The 20,742-nt window shown below is 45.9% G+C and overlaps 1 protein-coding gene across 3 annotated transcripts in view; it reads left to right on the top strand.

Annotated features, from left to right (window-relative positions):
* Positions 1-20,742, top strand: part of Wwox (WW domain containing oxidoreductase) — a 690,264-nt gene that overhangs the window by 525,478 nt on the left and 144,044 nt on the right. The gene's annotated exons all lie outside the window — the stretch shown is intronic.

Below are 20,742 nucleotides of genomic sequence, written 5' to 3'. Positions count from 1 at the left end.
CTCAAAAAAGGGTGAGAAATACAACAATCCCAGACCAAAACCTGCCTGTTTTCTGCTCTGCCTGAGAAATAGGAATATATATTTGCATTCCTTCCAAGCGTGTGGGTAAAATACAAACAGGCAAGTAGGAATCACTTTGACTTTGAGATCATGATTTTGAGCAATTATCTGGGGCTAAGGGAAAAAACCTCTTCCTCCCTAAATAGGTCTGTCAAAAAGAGGCATAGTACAGCTTGCCATACTGGAATACACGTGTGTGTTGGTAAGCTGGCCCCAGCCAATTAAGTAGCAAAATGTCGGCTGCATCCAGGCACTTCCTGGTCCAGAGACAGACTGGTGTAAGTTCATTTTCATAGTGGTGGGCATGTATCCTTCGACTTGAACTGACAGATTCCTACAGTGACTAGAGTGCGGAGTTATCAATTACATGGTTAGCTAGGCGCTACCGTTGTATGCTCCATGGCTTCCTGACAGAAGCAGGCAGAGCCCAGGAAGGCGTGTTAATATTTTAGGCTGGCCTCTTTAAATATGTATGCTTGTTTAGTTAGAAGAACAACTGCATTGGAATCCAAACCCTAAAAAAAGTTTGCATTCATAAATGGTCATTTCCAGAATAGTCTCTCCTAAATTTTTTTTTCTTCATTGAATGAATAACCTTCGGAGCATCTCTTTATCCTTCCTGTGATGGCTAAATTAATTTAATCAAATCTTTATTTCCTCATGGTGATGTGAACAGTGCTCGAAATAATAAAATTACCCTGAGCAGACTGCGTGAGAAACCATCGGCAATGGGAGAAGTAATTGGGGTGGTGGTTATTGTTGGCTGAAGTGCAATATGGTCCTTTATTTTCCTTTGTGAGTCTCCTCTAGCCTGAGTGGACTTGAAATGGACTTCTCTTTTGTTTTTATTGGTGGACACGAAGAATGGCATCCTAAAAATCTAGCTTCCACTGAGCTATCAAGCTCAGCTGTGAGGAATTCCTTCACAGAATCTCAGAAAGAGCTGAGAGAATGAAGAGCTTCGAGTACCCAGATTATATGCTCAAAGATATGGGAAACTTGAGGCTGAAGAAGAGCTGTGACTATCAAACCAGAGATCCTACTTTCTCTGTCTTGGGCTCCTTCCAGGGTACTATGGAGTTAAATACCACATCTCCTGTTAGAGTAAATATCCTCTAGGAAGAGTCATGCACTGTGATAAAATTCCATGTATGTGTTTATTTGGGATAAGAGTCTTGATCTGTACCTGGCTGGCCTTGAACTCTTCCATCTTATAGCCTCTCTGCCCCACAACTGCCAGCATTATAGTTATAGACTATCTCCAAACTGCATTAATTTGAAGTTCTGACCATCTTCATTGTTAAAGTATGTCCAACGTGATCACACGACAGCCTCTTTTGAGCAACACATAGCAAGGTTTCCCTCTGTGGCAGAGCTTAGACTTCTTATAAGCTTTAATGGTTAATTGGAAGTTCTACATCCTTTCGCAAGTAGTCTTTGGGTCAGGCATCTGAAAACTTTAAAAAGGGGCTTGACAATTATTATTGGCACATTTTATGATATGATCTTGATTGAGAATATTCAACTCTGCTGTCCTAGTATAAAAGCAACAGTAGGCACTATGTAAACAAATGGTGTGGTAATATGTCAATAAAAGTATACCTATGAAAGGTGATAAATGTATGGCATGTTAGAATGGCCCCTTCATCTTTGCCATCTGTTAACAACTGCCCAGTGTGATGATTCTAGAGAAAGGGTCACAGTGACTATGCCATGCCTGCTCTAGAAACCAAATGTCTCTGGGTCAGTTCATTTCTTCAACAGTATTCATGCTGACACTTTGTATGTCTATCAGAAATACCTGTTAACTCTCATGGTTTTGTCCTGGCACTCAGACAGAAGTGGCTCTTTTTTTTCCCCCAGGATTTCTGCCATGGTGCTTGAGGATCTGTATATCTGTCATTTTGGGTGAGGGGACATCCCAGAAAAGACTAAGCATCACAGAGAGTGTAGAAGGGAAGAGTTGATTGTTTTATTGTAGTTGATTCATTAAGGTGAGTTTTTGTTTGTGGGTTTTTGTTTGTTTTGAGTGAAGAAAGGCAGCCCTGAGCCCCTAGCTCGGATGCAAGGGTCACCAAGCCCCTGGCACTTACACTAAAGCTCTGTCAGCATCCAACTTCCAGCACCCACTCTTTTGGACCCTGTAACCATTTCAGCAGTGATCAGAGTTCCAGCAGCCAAGGCTTCTGTGACATCAGTGTGTGGCCCCTTCCTAGACTAAATTTCAGAGAGCTCCACATCTCTCTGTGACCGGGAGGGGTTTGTGAGCACAAATGCTCTGTTCTGTCACTTTGTCACAACCCGTTATGTCAGGAAAGAGGAAACAGTTCAGCCTGCAAGTGGGTGTCACCAGCACACAGGGTGTGGTGCTGTGTTGGGGGTGATAGCCATGTCAGAGCCCTCATGCCACCAAGCGCTTCCGATTCCTGCTGGCACACATCTCCCCTTGTCAGAAGTGGGAGCCTGCAGACTGCACTGGGAGCCGACCCAGCCAATTTCCCTGATCTTTACATAGGAAAGTCGAGCCCTCACTCCCGTAGGCGTGCAAGCTGCGAGCCGCTGAGGCCGCGTCACAAATGGCTGCCTTCTCCCCTTCCATCAGCCTGGATGCCCGGGAGACAAAGACCTTGACTAGCAGAGGAATGTGGACGCAGTGTCAAAAGGCCATGGCTTGGAGCCAACACACACACAATGCTGACCTCCAGTTGTCCTTGAAGAGGAGATTACGGGAGAGGGGGCCTCCTCTCAGTCAGGAGGAGATCCAGCACATGCTTCTCCAGGATACCATGGGGAACTGGGGCAAGGTCAAGATTTAACCAGGGCTCTGGGAGAGATTTGCCAAAACAGGAGCCCACAGCCTCCCCGTCAGCATTTCCCTGGGCGAGATGAGGCAAACGTTTATATTTTTACATATGCAAGGAGCTTGCAATTTTCCACCTGGGCTGATAAAAAAACGTATTGAAACAAGTTAATCAATTTTACAAGAAGCCAGAGGTAGAGACACTTGCAGACTTGGAGTTTTGAAAGTCGCCTAGAGAATGGCTACCTGTCTGACTCAGAGCCCCAAGAAGGCATGCTCCCACCCCATATTCTCTGTGTGTTCCCCCCAACATGATCAGTTTGGACATGAACTGATTGCTGTTTTTAGATTCCTGGTCCACAGTACCCTAAATAGATTGGGGCCATGCTGATTTTTACCATTCTTTTGCATTTGTAGTGAATTTTTTCTTGTTATAGTTTTACGTCACTTGCCTATAGATAGCGAGGATTAGAACCAGAATGTCAAACCCATCGTCTGCCTGACTCAGTCCCCACTGATGGCTCGGGCAGACTTCAGTAAGTCATCAGACACCTTCCTTTCTTCCCAAGCTTTGTCCCAGGAGGCGCTTACCAATCAGCCAGGGATGGTACACAAGTTGAAACTTACTCTGTGACTTATTTCTTTAGAAGAGATTCTCAACATTGGAGGCTTAGATTTTTGTTCTTTTTCAATGATTGATTTCACAGAGATTTCTTAGGTACCATCTGTTACGGTAGGCACAGAAATTTCATGATAAACAAGAGATTCCCCCCCTCTGGGTCTGGAGACTTGGAGGACAAAGAGCCTCAAGGTCATGGACTAAGAATTCCCCAGGGCTGCAGGTCAAGGGCTCAGTAAAGAGACTCATAGTCCTGCTTGTCATGGTTCTTCAAGTAAGCTTTCAGAGAGAACCAGCCTCACGATTCCATAGCAGCCCAAGACTCCATTGTTTGTAAGGCCTATTCTCCTGAAGCATACAGAAGTTCTTTAACTTTGAAACTTAGTGCCGTCAGCCAAAACATCAATAAATGAGTAAGTAGACTGTGCTATGGATCCAATCCTGGCTTTACTGATTGTGTTAGACATCAGGGCCCGGGCTCCCTCCAGCCTTTTCTGAGTAGTTTATTGGAGGTAAGAGTCTCACTGCCTTTCTTGTCCAGACTGGCTTTCAATCACAATCCTCAGATCTCAGCCTCCTGAGTAGCTAGGATTACAGGCGTGAGCCACTGGCACCCAGCTAGGCAACAGGATTTTTGACATGCGAGTGGTATGGTTTGGTTTGGTTGGCGGTAATGTTTTTTCTACCACATGGCAGAGGTAAACTAGAATGTGTTTGAAAGTACAGAATATTTTCTAAGCCAAGGCAGTCATTTCAGCTTTGCTCACACTGGAACTCTGTGGCTTGTGTGTCCCTTTTTTCAAGCCATCTTGAGAGGGTGAGATAAATGGATTACAGAGCTGGAAGGTACCTCATTTTTAATCCATTGTTTTACTGAGTTCCTAGAGCTTTCGTATGAAATATGGGGGCTGAGAAAATTGGGAGGAGAAAAATCTTCTTCAAGGACTTTTCCATGTGTTCCCTCATGTTTCAAGATGCTTTTGGCACAGTTGTGCAGATGTCTTTATTTCTATGAGGGACCTTCCACATTCAAATACAGAGGGAAATAAATTCTCTTTTTTTCCCTTTCTTTTTTCTTTTTTAAATTATGAGGGAGTTATTGTGTGTTGGCCCAAATCCTGTGTCCTTTTCCTTTTGGGCTGACGGACTTACCCACTCTAAAAATGTGCTTTCCAAAAATTTCCAGCAGGACTTTCCCTTGTGACTGGGGGCTCGGGGGGGGGGGGTTCTGTGTCTTAGAGCAAGGTAAAAATGAGGCCAAAGGTTGCATCAGACTTCTCTCTGCTTTTGTGAATGTCCCTGCAGGCCTTTGGGAACATCGAAGAATGTTTAGTCCTGGAGAGACTATTGAAGGTGGAATCAAGGTGAGAGAAATAGATATCACAGAAGAGTGGTGGTAAAGCTTATCACCTTGTCCTGAGAAGAAAGGTAGACCATCGCCAGACCTTGAGGCAGGAGAGGATCTCTGGCTGCCAAGGTCGCCAGGAGTGGGTTTAGCCTTTGTTGGAGAAGTTCAGCCCATCTATAAGGACATTCCCCCCCCTAAACTGTTTGGGTGAATGAACACCCCCCTTTACTACCACCATGGAAGCCCAGCTGGAAATGTGCTGTGAGCTGGGTCAGGAAGGATGGAGAGTAGATTTGGATCATGATATGGAACATTCTAGCATAGCCATCAAGTTAGTGTTTTCCCAGAAAGCAAGGTCCCTGGCCATTGGCCTATGTTCTACTCTACCTGTTGTCTCTCCTGGGAACCTTGTAAGGTCACAGTGTGTTGAAATACACAAGCACCACTTTATCAGCTTCTAGCTAAAAACAAGCCCCCAAGGACAGTCAGGCAAAGCAGATGCACACTTTTTTTTTGCTGTGTTTTCTGGGTTTTATTGTGTGGAGAGCTTTGGGTCTGACAGCAACACCGAGTAGAGGGTTCGTTCGCAGAAGGGTCAGTACACTTGCAGTTCCGCGGATATGGGTTGCTCACCATGCCTCTTCTGAGTTTATGACAAATCCAAAACAGAGTTCCACATTGGGTAGTTTTAGTACTAGCCAGCTTTCTTTCCTCTTTGAGGCTCTGGAAGAATTCAAGTTAACTTGATCAGGTCAGTGTCACGAGCCAAAAACACTTGAGTCCTCTGTCTGCTGCCTCTGCGCTCTGCTGCATTGAGGTGGCCCCACAGAATGCCACCAGCTGAATGTTCCTCACCTGTGCTATATACAACTTTGGTAACTTCTCCCAGGCAAACGGAGCAGGGTCTGCGTGGACTGCCCGTGCTCGTGGGCCTGGATTACTCACTGGGAACCTACACGAGGCTGCCCTCCTGAGACGACACTGCATCCCATGTCGTGTAAGAGAGATGCACCCAGCATCTCCACAGATGCAAGACTGCCAGTCCCCACTCCTATACCCCAGCTTTCTAGTTCCTGGCCCTATTTTCAGTGGGGATCACTGCACATTGGGTCACAGTCACGAGCCTGGCCCAGACTGGTTTGGATGTACTGGCTCTGGAGCCTGGAGTGACAGTCCAACTTCAGTGGATTTTTTAGAATCCTGAGCCACTAAAGGTCAACAGCTGTGTTATTACAAACTGTATGGATTGCATTTTATCACTGCCAAAATGCACATCACCCTGACAAGAGTTCTTTGTTAACTCAGGAGACCCCCTCCTTCCCTCTAGAGCCTCAGGGTAATTCCATCACCACCCAAGTTGTAAGGTGGCTTTAGTGTACTGGCCAGAAGGCAGCAAAAGAAAAGGAAAAGGAAAAAGCAGGGAAAGGGAAGGAGTGAGGAGGGGAAAACCTGGAAGGGAAGGGTGGGAGGGAGCGATGAAAGAATGCGGGGGGGGGGGATAGAAGGAGGAAAAAGAAAAAGGGAAGAAGGGAGGGGGAGAGCAGAACCATGTAGCTTCAGACCTCTGACTCACTCAAGCTGTGCTGCAGTCTTTCTGGATTTTGCCTATGTGTTCCTTTGGCATTTTCGCAAAGCAGGTAACAAACGATGTGAGTGATGTCCCCCACCAAGGGAAAGGTGTGATGAGGAGTAAGAAGAGCACATCCCCGGGGAGCTTGTCTCAAAACCCAGAATCTGGGAAAGACAGCATGCCCGGATCTTGGTCATTTCATCCAATTTATAAAATGCCTTAGAGAAGAGCAGGGTGCTCTGGGGAAAAGTCAGCCTCTGGCATCGTTCAGCCAGGATCTCAAAGAGGAGACACTGGATGGAAGGGGAGTCAGGGACCCCGCCAAGACAGCGCTGCACATTCAGCCCTTGAAGTGAAAGTCAAACGAGGACTTTGGGGCCGAGTGTCACTGGCTCACGCCTGTCATCCTAGCTTCTCAGGACACTGAGATCTGAAGATTGTGGTTCAATGCCATCCCAAGCAGGAAAGTCTATGAGACTCTCATCTCCCATTAATCATGAGAAAACCAGAAGTGGAGTGGCAGAGGGCTAGTTTGGTGCAGAAAAGCTCAGAGATAGTACCCAGGCCCTGAGTTCGAGCCCCAGTGCCTGCTCCCCACAATAAGTGTGTGTGTAGGGGTTGGAATTCTGGCCACTGAATTTAGGAATGATCCTGTACAACTCTTTGATTGGCTTTTTCCACCCCCTTCGCTTGATGATAAGCAGCAGCAGTCAGGGACTGTGGATTGCGTGATATAGATCCATCCCTCTTCCTGCACTGCTCCTGGATCTCTCAGAACCTGGTTCCTCTCTATGAAACGTCAGCCTGGAGGTTGGCAGCTGTGACTGCCCAAGGGCTCAGTGAAGAATTTAGCGTCTTCAAGTGCTTCACACGTGTCCTGGCCCAAGTGAACATCGTTAGAGCTTCGCCATAATGGGCATCTCTGTCTTCATCATTGTCCACTTCATTCTCATGTCCAAGAGGGACCCCAGAGCCTTGAAGTCACCTCCACAAATATTCGTCCCTCCCCGCCCCACCCAAACAGCCTTGCCAGTGAGCAATCTTTTGGCATCCTGGTTCCTGAATGCAGGAGAAAAGGAAATTCACCTTGAAGATCTCGTGCTGCCTATTTATGGTATTCTTTTATTTGTACCGGTTCATGAAACTTTAATCCTGAAATTTCACAGGGAGAACCGCCAGCTTGGGATGCCAGGCTATACGCTCTGAGGGTCTCAGTGGCTCTCAGTGTTCTTGACTTTGTATGCCTCTGCTTTCCCCCTGATGTCACCCCAGCTCCCTCATCTTGTCTGTACAATGATCTGTGCATTTGTCGGTGGCCTGTGACAGCTGTATTAGCCTTCTCCAGTTTTAGAATCTCAGAGCAAAGATGAAACTTTTCGTCTCACTTTGCCAGCTCCTGTATCCTCTTACTATTACATCCATCCACCCCCTTATTCTTCAGAGATTTCTGCCAGGCTCCTTTGTAGAAATGAAGCGAGAAACCCCCACCACCCACTGCTGGAGCCTGAGTAGTTGACTCCTTCCCTTCTTCCTTCCTTCCTTCCTTCCCTTTTTCCTTCCTTCCTTCCTTCCTTCCTTCCTTCCTTCCTTCCTTTCTCCCTCTCTCCCTCCCTCCCCTCCCTCTTTTCCTCCTTACCTCCCCCTATACAAGTTCAAGCCTATACTTGGGCTTGAACTCAGCACCTAGGCACTGTTCTTTAGGGTTTTTTTTTTTTTCTGCTCCAGGCTAGTACCAGTTAAACCATATTTGTACTTCTAGCTTTTAGGTGATTAATTATAGTAAATAAAGGCTCATGGATTTTTCTTGCCCAGGCTGGCTTCGAACCATGGTTCTTTAGATCTCATCCTACCGAGTAGCTAGGATTACAAGGCTGAGCTACCCATGTCCTGCTCAGATTCCATTGTTTTTTTTTTTTAATGGCTGGTTTGGCTGTCACAAGCCTTCTTGAGTCTATATTTGCAAGTTTTGCTAACCATTTCCTTTTCTTATCCCATTGCCCTTTGACCAACGGAAAGACTTGCCTGTCTCTGGGAAGCTGAACTTTCTTCAATGAAATAATTTAGAAGTCCATTACCTGGGGTAGACTGAGCAAAGAAATCGGCTCTAATGATTCATGGAGTTAAAGGATCAGACTGATCCTTCGTTCCTTCCTGCTACTCTGCCTTGCTTCCTGGTTGCTAAAACCAAGGGCTCTGCAGGCTAGTGGCTTTGTTTGGCCAGGGAATTCTCCACTGGAACAAGCTGATCTTAACACACGGAATCCCGCACATTTGATCTTCCGTCACGATCCACCTGCGTGTTCTACAAATGCGTTCATTTGCTCCAAGGAGTTCCCACACGGGATACCTCATGTGGCTTTTGCGGTGTGAAGATGTGTGTCTGGCAAGATTCTTTCTTCTACCTGAATGAAAGGTTTGAGTCCTGCCTGTTCCTCTCAGCTCTTGCCAGCCTTCCATCCAAATAAGTATGGACAATGGTCCCTGCTAATCTCAAGCCTTATCAAGGCTTGGCTCGGCAGAAAATCACCTCATAAACATTAGTGGGATGTTGGCCAGGTGACACAGCTGGTCAGGGTCTGTCTCTCCGCGAGGTAAGTGTCCTCTAAGCCTTCTGTGAGGGTTAGAAATGACCGCAGGAGTCACAGAATACGACCTGGTCCGCATTCTCGATACCTTGTGAGTAAGCAATCAGGACCTAACAATCCACAACTTTGCAATTTTTTTTAATTTATGGAAAAATATACATATATATATTTTTTTAACCTCAGTGCGAGAATTTATCCTTAAGAAAAATGATCCAATGTCTTCCTCCCTGTCTTTCCAAAGAGGAAACCGGACTATTCATGCTGTCTTTTAGCCTCTCTCTTTTTTTTCATACATAATTTTTCATATAAATGCACATTTCCCCCCTTTTTCGGGGCGGAAATTTAACTTTTGTGGAAATGTGATGTGTGTTTAAATTACCAATTTCATAGGCAATATGTGTGATAATTGCGAAGAGATACTGAGTTAACTTGTACCAATGAGTTTACGGGAGGAGGCAGCGACCGTTTGCTGGTGGTGAGCAGGGGATAACGGTGGTGGGCAGTGCAAACTTTGACTATTTGGGGGGGTGTGGGAAGAGGAGAGGCTTGGGGAGGCCCTGAAATTGCTTTTTATAATTAAAAAGGGAATCTCGGATGTTTTATATCTTGAATATTTACAATGAAACCTTTAAGTGCTTGTCAAGAGGTAATGTGTCATTAACTTAGGGCTTCTGCCCTGCCTCTCTGTGTGGACATGGCAGTCCAGCAGGATAAGAGAAGAGTAATTATAGTTCAGCAGTGCTGCTAGGTGTGATAAATGACGAACCGGCACGCAGGAGCCGTGGTCCTCAAAGGGGGACTATTACAGTGTTATCAGCGGCAGGCCTGGCTGTATGTGCCTCCCGTACAGGCACGGGCATGGGACCTTGTGCCACGTGGCTTGCTATTCTGCTGTGAGCGAACCCATGGCCTGCTGTCTCTTGGTCTCCTTGCTAGAGAGGCTTTGTGTGGCTGCCACCACCTGGCTGGGGACAGGCGGGGAGAGGCGTTGGGGACTCCCACTATCTGCATCCGGCTAATGTTTATATAACCTGCTTGCCAGCCTCTGTGGCCCCAGGTGGCTTTTCTGAGGGTGGCTTGGATGGCATGAGATCCTTTGTAAGCAAGCCCATATCCCAGGATGGGACCAGCTGGTTTTCTCGTGGTGGCTGGGGACACAAGCCACTCCCCACATGGGGAACAGGGTGGCATTGTTCTCTGGGTAAGCTGGCAGCTTGGCCTTGTCCCCGAGGACACAGGATGCCACCACAGGACATTCTGGGCCCTCATCCTAGATGTTCTCTGACTGCTCAGCAATGAAACACTCGGGGAGATGATTCATTTTACTTCTTATGATCAGGCAATGTTACCGAACAAGCATGGAATAAACCCAGGGAGATGAATGAATCAAAACCCTTCTAAGACAAACACCATCAGATCAATGCCACCTCGGGTCATCCCTTCTCAAGCTGCTAAGAGGTGGCAATGGAGTAGTAATGACAGCAAGAAGAATAATTATTGGAAAAAAACGCATACCAGGAAATTGCCATCTGAATGTGACCAGGTATCTCACAGAAGGGGAGAACAGCAAAGAAAGAAAGAAAAAAATACCATCATAATATGCTTTTAAAAGAGAAGAAGATAGGATGACACTTTTGATACAAAGGTTATTTTTATAATACTTGCATTTTTATCGCTTGACGTATTTTACCAGGGAGCCCTGACTGAAGTCACACAAAAAATTATGACTCCAGCACGGAGCTACTTATCTGACAAATGCAATGCGAATGGTCTTGCTCTTATCAGTGTGATCAGATTTCAAAAATGAATGCACGGAGCATGGCGTCGCTTTGTGCACAGATAACCTTGCAGGCGCGAACTCTCAAACCAGAATAAAAGAATCCTCCATGAAATAATGGGCCAGGAATCTCAGTCGCGTCACACTGTAATAGAGAGTGGTAAGGCTGAGGAGGGGGGAAGAGATCAAAAGGGGGAAAAACTCATTTCATCTCAGTTAATGGCAGGCAGAGAAGGACTTTCTTTGGAGCGGAGCTGGAGTCACAAAGAGCGGGGTTTCTCTATGTTATGCACCATTTGCTGTGGTACCAAGCCTCCTTTCAGAAGCCGTGAGGCCATTATTATAATGTGAAAAAGGTGGAATGAAATACTCCCTTCTGGACACTGGAAGGGCAAATGAGGCGCTAGGGTGCCTTTTCCCCCCCTCTTTACTTTCTTTTTCTCTTTTATTTATTTCTTTTTTATTGTCCCCCCCACCCCAGCCTCTTTCCTTCTCTTCTACGCAAGGATTCTCAGTCCCCTTGGTTAAAAAACAAACAAGAAAAGAAAGGAAAAGAAGGCTGAAGGATGCCAAGGAGTTTGCTGTTTCCTTAGATAAACAGCGCGCTTTGGCATAGCCTTTTGTGGCTTGGGTGGCTGGGAAGTAGCGAGTGGATGCCCACCTCCTCCTTGATTTTCCTCCCTCAGGTTGTTTTCTGATTAGATTCCGATACCATCCTGGTCCTTGCTGTAAGGTTTCAGCAGGTGAGAGGGAAGGGTGGAGATCTCTTCTGTGCAAACTGGTCAGACTCCATTTCTGCCCATTTTCCTCTCCTGCCTGTAACCTACCCCTGAGAAGGATGCAGAGGCTGTCTGTCCTTGGGGCAGGCCCAGAATGGGAGGTAAAGAATCGCCCCCCACCACAAGAAATAATGAAAGAACTATCTCTTCACTCTATTGGCTGGTTGAAAAAAAGGAGAAGGGGAGTGGGTCTTTTTTAAGGGATAGATCAATATTGTTGCTAGTACTTTAAAAAGAAAAGAAGACAAAGAGAAGGGGAAAGAGGGGAGTGCTGGGTAGTGGAAAGGATGAGGACAGGGGAGGAGAGAAGCTGAGGAGAGGGGAAGAAGAGGAGAGAAGAAGGGAGAGGAGAGGCGGGGGAAGGGAGGGGAGGGGAGGGGAGGACTCTGCACACTGCCTTGTTGTACTGTGGCTATCCAGCACAGCAAGATTACATCCACAGCCAACATTTGATTCTCAGGACTGGTAAAGTGTGAAGAGCAGAAGTGACATTCTGGTCTTCTATAAATCACTATAAAAATGTTTATGGACCCTGCAATTTACTGTCTTTTAAATGCAAATGGAGAGGGGTAAAGGAGGCAGGGAGGTGGCCTGGAGGAATCTCACAGTGCTGCGGTGATAGATTTTAGAGATTGTATGATCTTCACTGAGACATTTCTGAGAGACATTTTCATATTTGTACATCTGTGGCAGCCGGTTAATTTATTAAGGAGATTGCCGTGAATTAAAGGGAAGACTTAGAACAGCCCCGAGTGAAACGGCAACTTCCTAAGAATGATATTTCCATTTTTCTGACAGAAGACGATTCAAAATCTAGATGTTCCACAGTATTTTCAGCAAAAGGGACCCCACAGGTGAAAGTAGGCTCAGACGTGATTTCTTCTCTGTATGTGTGTTTGGGGCGGGATCGCATCTTCCTTCACTGAGAACTGCAGGAGAAGAAGCAGCCTTGCAAAGGCCCTTTGCGTTGGCCTGTTCCTCGTGGCATGAGAGCACTTGCTCCTATTCCTGGCCAGTGCTGGCTCAAATGGTTCTTCATACTTCACCCCCAAGCTCGCCACCTGCAGAAATGGCTTGCTCTGATTCCCCAAGATCTGGTGGACGAGTAAACTGCTTAACACCAGGGCAGGTCTGCAAAGAAGGAGCCGAAATGATCAGCTCCTTCTCCTCCACCTCTTAGCTGAGGTTGAGTTTACAGGAAGAGATGTCAGTCCCCAGATTCAGGGAGGAGATGGCAGTGAGGGATTGTGGAAGAAAGCAAACCACCTAATAGCACAGGGTGCTCTGCAATCCTCCCGACTCTTCTGGAAGCCCGACAGGCAGGTGCCATGTGCAGAGCCAGCCCCTTCCGTGCTGCAGAGCCCTTGTCCTAGCTTGTCGCTCCTGCAGAAAAGCATATTGCTTGTTTTCCAACACAGGCTCCATCCTCCTACCTTGCAGGGCAATGCCTGGGTTTGCTCGCTGCAGCAGCCCCTCCTCACTCAAATGTGCATCCCTGGCAAGTCCTGGGTGCTGGAGCATGGGCACTGAGCGGGCTGTCGTACTCCGACCAACTTACACCATCTGGCTCACCAGTCTGTGCCCTGGGGAGTACACATATGGTCCACTGGAGTGGTGTGTGTGTGTGTGTGTGTGTGTGTGTGTGTGTGTGTGTGTGTGTGTGCAGTGAGAGGCAGTTGCTTTCCAAGGGAAAAGCCAGGGGAGAAGGTCAAGGTTGCCTGCCTCTGCCCTCTTCTCCAAAAGACCAGCACCCAACTGAAATTTGTTTTTTTATTAATTGATCCTAAAAAAGTGCTCCTAGCCAGAAATCCGGGCCTCCAAGGCCTTTCCTCACCATCATTCCCTCCTCTACTTCGGCGATGCTGTGCTCTCTATGTGCGAGGATGCTCTGAGAGCTCCGAATCTGGCTTTATGTCCATCCCACTGAAATCCCACAGCCTTGAAAACAAAGAAGGCTCCTTCTTGCCTTTGCAGAGTCTATGAGCCGGCTTCTCCTGGGGTTCTAGTCCACATTATAAACACAGCCCAAGGTATTCATAGTGCTTTGTTCTTTCTAACTTTTCACCCATGTGGATAGCAATGGAGACTATTAGACTGATCACACCAAGAAATCCACTGCATACTGGACTTGAAGTATTTATTCTTCCCCTCCTCTCCCCTCCCCGCCCCTCTCTTTCCCCTCCTCTCTTCTTCCTTTCCCCTCTCTTTTCCTCTCCTTTCTTTTCATCTTCTCCCTCCCCTCACTTCCCCTCTTCTCCCCTCTCCCCTCCTCTCTTCCTTCCCCTCCCCTCCCTCTTGCTCCGTTATTCCCCTAGAAGAAACTATTCAAGCTGCCTTGAGAGAGGACAGCAATTGTCAGGTCAACCAAGTAGGGGATGAGGACCAGAACAGATTTTCTGTGCTGATTTCATGCCGCTTTCCCGGGAATCTCTGAATGTTTTACAGCCTAATATTTAGCTTCCCAGATTCTTTTAAAAAATTGCACAATATGAATCAAATGGAGTCATATTTTGTCCCCCCTCTTGTGCCCCCTTGCCATGTTATGTTGCAGTGTGTAATGTTGAGCTTCTCCAGTGTGGATTGTATTTTTTCCTCTGCCTCTGCCTCCTCCATTAGACTTGGAGTTTCTTCTCTGGCTGCAGGGGTGGGGGGGCATGGGAGGGGGTGAGGGGAGGGATGAGGGGAAGTTTACTTTTTGCCATCCAGCAGACCAGCGCCTGCTGCCTGCACAGCTAAATCCTCTATATGTGGGTTAAGGCCTTTCTGAAGGAGGGATGAAGAGAGAGAGAGAGGGAGAGAGAGAGAGAGAGAGAGAGAGAGAGAGAGAGAGAGAGAGAGAGAGAGAGAGAGAGAGAGAGAGAGAGAAGAGAAAGATATGCTTAGGCAGTCTGACCGCACTCTGAGTTTAAATCTTAGCTCTCTCACGTAGGATCTGGTGTCAGACATGTTTGTAGATTTATTCAAGCCTCAATTTCTTAATGCGTACAATGGGTAAAATAATAAATACCTCCTCACAAGGGTTGTGAGAAGGAGGTGACTTGGAACTACGCAGGAACGAAGCCAGCTGCGGGGTGTGGCTTTAACGAAGGGCTCTTCTGTGGTTATCCATCCATGCTTTCCAATCTCCAGCCAGCAGCAGCCTAGGAATACGTTTCAATACAACCCAACAACCATCTGGTGACCTTGACCTGGAGCCCCAGCTCTGAAATCCTCTCCTGTTCACAGATCTGAGATCTGAACACTTCTAGAAATGTTCCACACGAACATATGTATTTGTCATATATACATATATACTTATATGTCAACATATGCATATCTGTGTATGTGTGTGCGTGCATAAGTTGTGTGTGTGTATTATATAAGCACCTATATGGAAGCTTGCAGGACTGGTGTCTGCAGCTTCCAGGGAACTCCAGAAAATAATATCAGTTCATTAACCTTCTAGGAAACAAGTGGCTATTGCGGCCAGGGAGGGAGGGAGTTAAGTGCTGAGAAACCTTTGTTTCTAGAAAGGTGTCTCAACCAGAACTTTTGATTCCAGAAGTGAGACTGAGAAGCAGATTGTTCAATGTAACTAAAGAATGCTTCCTAAAAAGCTTGCATCATGCGGTGTCTAAAGAAATGCGGGCATCCGTGAGTCAGGATACTAGGCTACACAAGAAAGATTTTAGGAATGTCCTCCCATCCTTTTTCTTTTTCTCACTACTGTTTTCACTTGCTTTTTGTGGTGGGTGGTGGTGGTGGTGGTGGTCATGGGGCTTGAACTCAGGGTCTGGGTGCTGTCCCTGAGCTCTTTTGCTCAAAGCTAGCACTCTAGCCACAGCACCACTTGTGATTTTCTGGTGGCCAATTGGAGATAAGAGCTTCCTGGACCTTTCTGCACTGGCTGTGTTCCAACCATAATCCTCAGTTCTCAACCTCCTGAGTAGCTAGGAGAACAGATGTGAGCCACCAGTGCCCAGTCACTTGTGGTCTCATCGTGTGGCCCAAGAGCTACAGATGACAAGAGCGGAACTCTAATTAAAGCTGGAAGAGTTCTTGCAAGACGTATACATTAATTCTAACTGATAAGAAAGTATTGTACCATGTGCGAATTGACAGCCTTTTCTTCTTTCCTTAGCAGGAAAGAAAATAATAGCATCTATAATTTTAGATTGAGTAGACTGCAGTATCTTTTTTCTTATATTTTATTGTAATTAATAGAAGGGTTACATTATATTTGCCAGATAGAAGGTGCATTAATTCACATACATTGATACCCTTTCTCATGTCTTGGTCCCCATTTCCCTCCCCCCCACCCCCACCCCTCATCTTGTTTTCCCCCCTTCCCTATCCAATTTCAAATAACCAAATACAAATATATCCAATATATCAAATAACAAAGTAAGATACTGTAACCATATGAGATAATCAAGGGATAGCAAAAGAGATAAGAGATAACATAGTATGTTACGGACAACAATCACTCATATGGCTTTTGTTTCTATATCCTAAAGGTCCTTTCATTTAGCGTCATACTATATGGCCTTATGTATCTAGGTTTTGCTCTATTGCAAATCTCTGCTAGGAGAGACCAAGGTTTCTACTGATTATGACAAATGAGGGAAACCATTGAGCCTATGTTCCTTTGAGTCTGGCTTATTTCACTTAATATGATTGTTTTCTAAGTCTTTCCATTTCCTAACAAGTGGGGCGATGTCATTCTTTCTGACAGCAGCATAGAATTCCATTGTGTACAAATACCATATCTTGTTGATCCACTCATCAACTGAGGGACATCTGGGTTGGTTCCATATCTTTGCTATGGTAAATAGTGCTGCAATGAACATTGTTGTGCTGGTGGATTTAGTATGTCCTTGTTTCTGGACAATTGGGTAAATGCCAAGTAGTGGAATTGCTGGGTCATAGAGGAGTTCTATGTTTAGTCTTTTGAGGCACTGCCATACTGCTTTCCATAGTGGTTGAACGAGTTTGCACTCCCACCAACAGTGTAGTAGTGATCCCTCCTGGCCACATCCCCTCCAGCATCTGTTGTTATTAGTTTTCTTGATCCTGGCCATTCTAACTGGAGTGAGGTAGAATCTTAGCGTTGTTTTGATTTGCATTTCTTCTATGACCAGAAATGTTGAGCATTTCTTCATGTGTCTATAGGCCATTTTTGTTTCTTCTTCAGAGAAGACTCTCTTTAAGTCTTTGGCCCATCTTTTAATGGGAGATTAGTTCGGGAGTGATTCAATTTTTTGAGCTGTTGATATATTTTAGATATGAGGCCTTTGTCCATTGTATGGTTAGTGAAGATCTTCTCCCATTCTGTAGGCTTCCTAATTAATTTACTACCTATGTCCTTTGCCACACAAAAGCTCTGCAGTTTAATGCAGTTCCACTTTTCCAGCCTTTCTCTTATTTGCTGTGATTCTTGGTTCTTATTAAGAAAGTTTTGACCTGTGCCAAGGAGGCCTAGTGTATCTCCTATTCCTTCTTGTAAAGTTTTCAGTGTGTCGGCTTTTACCTCAAGGTCTTTGATCCATTTGGAGTTAATTCTAGCACAGGGTGACAAAGAAGGATCCACCTTTAGTTTTCTGCAGGTGCTTAACCAGTTCCTCCAGCACAACTTGTGGAAGAGGCTGTCTTTCTTCCATTCTATTTTTTTGGCTCCCTTGTCAAAGATTAGGTGGCCATAGTTCTGTGGTTTAATATCTGGGTCCTCAGTTCTATTCCATTGGTCTTCAGGCCTGTTCTTGTGCCAGTACCAAGATGTTTTGATGATTTTAGCTCTGTAATAGAGTCTAAAGTTTGGTATTGAAATTCTTCCTGTGCTGTTCTTTCTGCTAAGAAGTGTTTTTGCTATACGGGGTCTTTTATTATTCCATATGAAATTTTGGATTGCCTGTTCTATTTCTTTAAAGAATGACATTGGGATATTGATGGGTATTGCGTTGAATTTGTAGACAGACCTTGGCAAGATTGCCATTTTCACAATGTTGATTCTTCCAATCCAGGAGCATGAGAGGTTTTTCCATTTCCTCAGTTCTGCTTTAATTTCATTTTTCAGGATTTTAAAGTTTTCATAAAAAAGGTCCTTTACATTCTTAGTTAAGATAATTCCTAGGTACTTTATTTTCTTTGAAGCTATTGCAAAAGGAGTTGCTTTCCTGATTGTTGCCTCATTCCTCTCACTGTTGGCACAGAGGAAGGCGGTTGATTTTTGAGGGTTAATTTTATACCCTGTTACCCTTCCAAAGTTTTGAATCAGCTCAAGGAGCTTGGGGGTGGAGTCTATAGGATTCTTTAAATGCAGAATCATGTCATCTGACTGCAGTACCTTATCTCTCCAGTGGATTGGCACAAGGGTTTTAGATAACTAACAGAATCCTTCATATGGCTGGCTGGCGTGGGTCTCTAGTTCAGCCATGACAGCCACATTTGCATACCCATTCCCCAGAACCCTCCAGGGATTCCCAGACTCAGGGGCAGTGGCACCTCCTGGACACCTCACCCTGCAAGCTGCTGCATTTGCCTCGAGCATTCTCCTTCTCTATCATTAGGCAGGCAGAAGAAGAGCCCCTAGTGCTTTTAGTGGACAGGGCACATGGGGAGTTGAGCTGCCGGTGGAAGTAAGGATATTAGCAACTGATCTTCAGTGAGGGGACCATCCTGGATGATCTGGACGGCTCTGGCGTAATTTCCTGAAGTGGGAAAAGAGAGGCAGAAGAGTCCCAGAGTTGCAGAGCCAAAAGATTTGGCCCCTCTTATCAGCTCTGCAGCTGGAAGAGGGGGCCATGAGCCAAGGAATGCAGGCAGCCTTGAGAAGCTGGAAAAGATAATGAAACAATTTCTCCCCAAGAGCTTCCCGAGAGAAACAAACCTGCCCTCCCGACACCTGGGTTTTAGCAAACATTTGCACTTCTGACCTCCACAACGGCAAAATTAACTGATTTATAGTTTAAAGCTCTTAAATTTGGGGTGCATTGCTAGCAAGCTAACAGACCCTGTAAAGGCCCCTTCCTTCGGGCTCTTCTCCAGCCTCTCAAAGGCCACTCAGAGCACGTCCTCCATCCTGCATCTCTCTGTCATGGTTTGTCATGCTGCACTTTTGTGGGGGAGGGATGACTTAATGACTACACGTCTTCTCCACTAACCTCCAGCAGAAATAGTGCAGGCTGCACCGCTACCCAGGAGCTGAGAATTGCTCAGGGAGTGTTTGTAGAATGAATAAATGCATGAAGGAGTCAATGAATACATTAATTAATTAATCTGCAGGAGAAAGAAGGGCAAGGCACTATCAACTTTAATTAAGCACATATCCCACGTCCGGTGCCAGCCAGTCAGTAGCAGAGGAATCATGGTTTCCTTTGCTGTTGAATTCTCTTTGGAACAAGAGGGAAGAAGGCTGAACCCAGGGAACTCAGTCTGGTTAGAGACAGGCTGGGAGTTTTGCACTAAGACAAAGGCCTCTGGCGCCCCCCCCCCAAAAAAAAAGGCAGCAATGGGCAGCTCCTGTCCCCCCTGGCTCAGTGGGAGATGCAGGCTGAATATTTCTTTAAGGGATGGAATGCAGTTGAGTTTCTTTTGGTGGAAAGGAGGATTTGTAGCTAAACCCAGCATGTAACTTGAGTGTTCTGTACAGCCAGATATCCGTGCCAAGCTAAATTTGTGTGTGCAGCTTCTGTTTAAGGCAATTATATAGTGTATAATACCCAGTAGAGAAATTAAGTCCAAGTACATTTTGCCCATAGAGATTATCCTCTCAGTTGGATTTATTTTAAACAAGTTTTGCCCCTTATACATTAAGGTGCATGCAATAAATCACTTATGTAATAAACTGCACTATATTATGTGGAAAAAAAAATGAGCTGGTGCTGGTAGGTGGGGGGAGACTTCAAATGGAACCAGACCTCAGGCAGAAGGGAGGGGACAGAGGGAGGAATGGAGAGAGAGAAGGGGGAGGGCGGGAGAGAGGGGGCTGCTGTGCAGCAGGAAGTTGGAGAGGGTACAAATGGAAGTTTCTCTACTGCAAACCTCATGACTCTGGTGTAGGGAGCTGCTTATGTAAGAACTGCAAGGCCAGGACTCCAGAGAATGTTCCAGGGCTTTTCTTTTTCTAAAACAATCTCTTGGCTTATCTTAATTGCCAGCAGTTGGGAGTGAGATCGGGGGTGGGGGTGGGAGTGAGCAGGAGGGGGGGGAATGTCAGATCTTTTTGAAGATGAGAGAGAGGTTAAGGGTGTCTTTAGAGATCTTGCATGGTGGAAATATCATTTATCTGCTGTAGCTGTAACAGTGAGAACAATCAAGACACAAATATGGACCGCCAGGAAAATCTGAACCTCAGACACGCAGTGAAGGATACGTACTTTTTTTATTAAGTGGGAAAAAAATAATTCTCCAGTTCCATGGAGGGTCTTTTCTTCCTCCCTCCCTCCCTCCCTCCCTTCCTTCCTCCCTTCCTTCTTTCTTGTCAAATCTGATGATGCTCACTGGAGCAGAACTAAAATGACTGGGAGGATGATGGTGGGAGATGGTGGCTCCCTCTGAGCTCTAACTTTGTACAGAGAAGGGTAGGGTTTTCTATAGCTTATCAAACTTAGTCTTCACAAGCCAACAGACAGGAGGCACCGGGCCTATTCCCATCCCTCAGATGCATAGACTGAGGTGTCTAAGGGTTCCATGCTAACCTGCCCAAGTTCTCTCCTGCTGGAAGAGGAAGAGGCCAGTTCCCGCCAAGGCCCATCTGTCTCCCAAATGCAAGCTGGTAATGACCGTGTTCTACAACCCCTTCTCCACGCGCATTTGAAAAATAACCTCATGATGAGACACGCCGAGGGAGACTGCCTGCGTTCCTTAATGCAAAAAGTGCATCAGAGCTCAAAACTCCATGCCATTTAGGAAAGAAAAATGACAGTGCACAGGAAGAAAAAAAAATCATGTAAAAACTTCCTGGTGAAGCACCCAGCTCACCACACTGCCACATCAGCCACGGGGATCCTGACGCCCCCGTGAGGAGTGCACATTTCAGAGGAGAGCAAAGAGGAGCTGCTCGGATTTACGTGTTTGCCGTTCTCTAACTTTGAGAGCCCAATGAAAACCAAGTGCTTAGTAAGAATCAGACATGGATAAGCTGCTTGCGATTTATGATTTAATGCAGTGCAGTATAAAAATAGGCAATGAAACTGAAAGGCAATCAAAGTCTATTGTCACGCGAGT

This window comes from Megascapheus bottae, chromosome 24 (genome assembly GCF_031878675.1).
Source record: "Megascapheus bottae isolate mThoBot1 chromosome 24, mThoBot2.hap1, whole genome shotgun sequence".
NCBI lineage: Eukaryota > Metazoa > Chordata > Mammalia > Rodentia > Geomyidae > Megascapheus > Megascapheus bottae.
The sequence above is the reverse complement of the archived record's forward strand: the minus strand, read 5'-3'. Positions and strand labels throughout refer to the sequence as shown.